The following is a 6,000-nucleotide window of genomic DNA, read 5'->3' as shown; positions in this document are numbered from 1 at the left end:
CAGAAGCGACTCTCATCGCTGAAGACGACACGTCTCCATTCGTCCCTCCATTCACGCCTGTCGCGACACCACTGGAGGCGGGCTGCACGATGTTGGGGCGTGAGCGGAAGATGGCCTAACGGTGTGCGGGACCGTAGCCCAGCTTCATGGAGACGGTTGCGAATGGTCCTCGCCGATACCCCAGGAGCAACAGTGTCCCTAATTTGCTGGGAAGTGGCGGTGCGGTCCCCTACGGCACTGCGTAGGATCCTACGGTCTTGGCGTGCATCCGTGCGTCGCTGCGGTCCGGTCCCAGGTCGACGGGCACGTGCACCTTCCGCCGACCACTGGCGACAACATCGATGTACTGTGGAGACCTCACGCCCCACGTGTTGAGCAATTCGGCGGTACGTCCACCCGGCCTCCCGCATGCCCACTATACGCCCTCGCTCAAAGTCCGTCAACTGCACATACGGTTCACGTCCACGCTGTCGCGGCATGCTACCAGTGTTAAAGACTGCGATGGAGCTCCGTATGCCACGGCAAACTGGCTGACACTGACGGCGGCGGTGCACAAATGCTGCGCAGCTAGCGCCATTCGACGGCCAACACCGCGGTTCCTGGTGTGTCCGCTGTGCCGTGCGTGTGATCATTGCTTGTACAGCCCTCTCGCAGTGTCCGGAGCAAGTATGGTGGGTCTGACACACCGGTGTCAATGTGTTCTTTTTTCCATTTCCAGGAGTGTATGTAAGTAAATGGAATTATTTATGAATATATTTTTGTACATCATGTTTGCTTCTCTTGTTAGTCGTAAGCAAGCTTTCAAGGGTTTCTTTTTCTCAATGCAAAATGTCTTAAAATTCTGGCGGAATTACTTTGCGACGACAACGACGACGACGATGACTATAACGACAACGATTATGATAACGATGAATTTGTGAGATGTTTCTCTGAGCTTAAACATGATAAGATTTTAAAAAGGTCTTTTGCATCTGCAGCCAAAGGGAGCGGACGTCACGTCACCTGCATACCTCTGGTGGAAATAAAGAATGTAAACCGTGCTTACTTGCAGCCATCTCCAACACATTTCGCGGGAATACTTTTGTGAACGTAGTTCATGTGTTGCTCACCCATCAGTTTCTTCTTCTTTATTACATTTTTGTTCTTTCTTGAAGTTTCTGCATTTTAGGCCACTGAACACAGTCTTAGGAATTCATAATAGAATCTCAGACACTGAAGCGTCACGTTCCAAAGAGTAGATTGAAATAATCAGACAACTACATCGAGAGCGACAATGAACATTGAGGTTGCATTGTCGCCTGCTTTCATACAAAAATAGCCCTTGTCAAAAGACAAAGGCTGTTTTTGTCAAATATTATTTTGATACGGGCTGTTTTTGTAGAAACATCACATTTTTGAGCTGCAGAACTCAAGACAAGGGACGTTTCTGCCATATCTGGTTAGAACAAATTGTGAGTCTCGGTGATGAAAACAAGATCGCGTTGAAATCGCGGAAACGATTGAAAAAAACTGACAAGGATTGTTTTTGTTATGAAGTCTTCAATCGATTTAGTTCTCTAATAAATGTCCTGAGACTTACAGTCTGTCACTATAAATTGAGGTGACAAAATTCATGGGATACCTCCTAATATCGTGTCGGACTTCAATTTTCCTGGCGTAGTGCAGCAACTCGACGTGACATGGACTTCACAAGTCGTTGGAAGCCCCCTGCAGAAATATTGAGCCATGCTGCCTTTATAGCCGACCATAACTGTGAAAGTGTTACTGGTGCAACATTTTGTGCACGAAGTGACCTGTTGATTATGTCCCTTGTCGGGCGATATGGGTAACCAAATCATTTCCTCGAATTGTCCATAATATTCTTCAAACCGGTCGCAAACAACATTCCATCGTTGTTACATGAAGTCCATGAATGGTTGCAAATGGTCTCCAAGTAGCTGAACGTAACCATTTCCAGTCAGCGATCGGCTCAGTTGGACCAGAGGACTCAGTTCATTGTATATAAACACAACCCACACCATTACGTAGTCACGAGCAGCTTGCACACAGCCTTGTTGACAACTTGGGTCCATGGCTTCGTGGGGGTCTGCGCCATACTCGAACAGTACCAACAGAAATCGGGACTCATTTCACTAGGCCACAATTTTTCAGCCATTTAGGGTCCAACCGATATGGTCCCGAGCCCTGAAGAGGCACTACAGGCGATGTCGTGCTGTTAGCAAAAGCTCTTGCGTTTGTCGCCTGCTACGATATCCCATTAACAACAAACTTCGCGGTACTGTCCTAACAGACATGTTTGTCGTACGTTCCACATTGATTGCTGAGGTTACTCTCGGTCGTTAAGTGAAGACCGTCGGTCATTGCGTTGCCTGTGGTGAGAGGTAATGCCTGCAATGTGCTATTCTCGGCATACTATTGACACTGTGGATCTGAGCATATGAATTCCCTAAGGATTTCCGAAATAGAATGTCCCCTGAGTTTATCTCCAACTATTTTTCCGCATTCAAAGTCTGGCAATGGCTGATGAATTTTCGATGGCGTTGAGCCACAGTCATGCAATACTTCTTAAGAGAGTAAACAGCCAATTGACTGTATTATGACATTTATCTTCTGTACTATGCAGATTTCGGCTTTTATGCCATTATCAAGTACAATGCTAAAAGTTTTTAGACCATTATTAAGTCATATTTGTAGAGGCAGTCCAAAGTAGGTGAACAAGTCAAACACACGAAAAAAAAATCTGTTAATTCCCGTCGTGTATCCATAATAACTTTGGAAATTTTTCACATAAATCACCTGAGTGCAAATGACAGGTCCGCGAATGCATTGCTCTTTTATACCTTGCATACGCTATAGTACCACCATCTTTATATATGCTATCCCATGACTTTTGTCATCTCACTATAGCTAGTTGAATTTGGGTATCAGACCGAACAGCGAGGTCGTAAGTCCCATCGGATTAGGGAAGGATAAGGAAGGAAGTCGGGCGTGCCCTTTCAAAGGAACCATCCTGGAATTTGCTTGAAGGGATTTAGGGAAATCACGAAAAACCGAAATCAAGATGGCCGGATGTGGGTTTGAACTGTCGTCCTCCCGAATGTGAGTCCAGTGTGCAAACCACTGCGCCACCTCCCTCAGTCTCAGTGTAGTATATCACTAAATTGTGACGATAATGCACTGCGTCAAGATGTGTGCTAGTTATGTGTGGTATCTGACATGCATCATCAGGGCTAGTGATGTTTCTCTCTCTCTCTCTCTCTCTCTCTCTCTCTATCTCACTCTCTCTCTCTCTCTCTCTCTCTCTGTGTGTGTGTGTGTGTGTGTGTGTCGGGTTGAGAGAGTCAGGGGACGCAGCACCTCCTCACATACCTTGGTGATATGCAGTCTCTCTATGTAAAATTATAGGCATTTTTTGAGATGTGGTACTAACACATACGTGGGTGCAGGATGTGAATTACTTCGGCATTCCAAAACCAGAGGCCAATATTAATTTACCACATGGCCGATTTACAACATTCATAGCCAGCACAGTGCCCCAATATTATTGCGCACTAGTGGTAACTTTCTTCACACATCCACATTCTACACTTGAATAGCTCACTGAAAGAAAAAAGAATTATTAAAAGACGTTTCTTCTTACCCATCTAGAAGGCAAGTTATGATGGCTAGGTCGGATGGCAGTTTTGGGAGTAAGGGGAGCATGATCTCGACAACGTGTGCCCTATGTGCCTACTGAGATATCACGTAGCAAGACGAATTAAGTTGTACATGAATGAAATTTTATTTTCTTTCAGTATTGCTTTCTGGCATGACGATGTAAATGATGGACACAGAGCATGCTTCGTAATGCTTACAGGCCTCGTGTTGACGGTTTGGTGAGTAGTAAAGGTTTGTCTTTGTTTCTAGAGCACGTCATAGTAACGCCAGTGGAGTAGTACAATATTTTCTCCGTATGCGTAGAGTAAATACTTTAGTTACAAATTGGAGATTAACATTCAAAAGTAGATCAATGATATGCAGCATGACGTGATAGCTCCTCCTGTGCAACATTATTTCCTCGTTATATAATTAAAACCATTGACAGGTAGATAATAGTCTGCATTTGATGCACTGGTTCTTTTTTCTTATAAATTGTATCTTATTCCCATTTTCATACGTCTTCACTTTTTATACTAGCAGTAACAGATTGCTACCTTATGTTTCTTAGAAAGGTCCGCGTCTTTGTATCACGGTATATTTGTTTACTTTGTTCTATTTCTATGCATTTACAACTTTTGTAAGGACGCTCGCCATAGCTCTTGTGCTTCTTTCATCTGTTAGTTTTTATTACAAGCTGACGTCAGTAAATATGACTCTGTTCATTCGTTTTATATTTGCATTGTGATTATGTATTATTTTTTGTTTAGCTTTTAATATAGCCATTTTCAGCTACAACGATGTACGGCGTCAATGTTGCTACTATTTTGCTAACTGATAACAGCCAATACGTCTTCGTTTATTGGTTTTTATTTTACATTTTAAAGTTTGTAACTCATTATTTTGTTGTTGAACTACATACTCATATCTAGTACTTCTCATAAATAAAATTCACTATAAATCTTGACGAAGTACGTCATCATATTTGCTACTACTTTGCCACCTGACGGTAGCCATGCAGCTTTTTCTTTTCTGTCCTCGTTATAAACTAAAAAATCTTTTGCAGTCTTGCTTCCTGTTATAATTTTATCATGCATATTTGCCCATTGTATTTTTATGATTTAATTTTTTGGACTCTGTTGTGAATTACGAAGAGGTATGGCGCCACCATCACTGCTATGCTGACATCTGGCATGAATGTTCACCTGTAAGTTTCATGTTAAAGATTTTTACACTAGTCTGCTAACGATTGTCATGTATACATCTTGTAAGCTTTATATCTACGTGCAGCATCATGCTGCTAGGCATGTTTTTGCCTGAAGCACCTTGTGTGAACAACTGAGCTTTGTTCTTGTAGTTCATTGTTCTGATTCGGCTTTGTAATTTCCATGTAAAAAATGGTTCAAATGGCTCTGAGCACTATGGGACTTAACAGCTGTGGTCATCGGTCCCCTAGAACTTAGAACTACTTAAACCTAACTAACCTAAGGCCATCACACACATCCATGCCCGAGGCAGGATTCGAACCTGAGACCGTAGCACTCGCGCGGTCCCGGACTGCGCGCCTAGAGCCGCGAGACCACCGCGGCCAGCAATTTCCATGTATCTTTGGCACTTTATCACAGATATCTAAAGACTGCAAAGTCCGAAACTCATCATATTACGAGCAATAAAGTCATTATATTTTCAAACATGATTTTTTAATTGTGACCAGTCCAGCCTTTATATAGTGCTACTGTTTATTTTCAACATGTCTGTGAGCCTCTTACACGATTTTATGTGGCAACTGTCACATCAGCTCTATGAATGTGGACCCGAGGTATAAATGCGAGTGGCTGACGTTTCCTTGGTCACTTATTGCTTGAACGATTAAAAACATTTTCTATAGATTGTAAATCAGAATTTCTTAACTTTCTAAATAGACCCAAATATGTTCATAAAATGTGTTACTGCTGTTGAGAAAACCACTACAGCGTTCTCGTTGTTTGCCTCTAAGTGATGGACCTGCGCACCTTTTATTTACTTTCTATTATTTCATGTTGTATAGTATCAGTTTACCATATGAGGTGACTTATGTTTCAGAATTTTTGCTAAGAATCCAGTAACTGAGCAAATATGTGTTTTAGTGAACAGGAAATTCTAAGAGTAATGTGTGTGTCAAATCTACAGCGTTGGTGACTGTATTGAATTTGTACTGAAAAAAGCACTGGAAATGAATGTGAATTGTTGTAAGAGGTGCCTTTTTCAGTGAGAGAGACTATTTTTTACAACAGGCACAGTTTTTGTGAACTGTATGGTATTCATTTTTTAGATTTTTGTGTTATTATGCGTCACGTCGTAGTAATAAAATTGGTGTCCTCTTCT

Source organism: Schistocerca cancellata, chromosome 4 (genome assembly GCF_023864275.1).
Source record: "Schistocerca cancellata isolate TAMUIC-IGC-003103 chromosome 4, iqSchCanc2.1, whole genome shotgun sequence".
NCBI lineage: Eukaryota > Metazoa > Arthropoda > Insecta > Orthoptera > Acrididae > Schistocerca > Schistocerca cancellata.
This window is presented reverse-complemented; position numbering follows the sequence as displayed.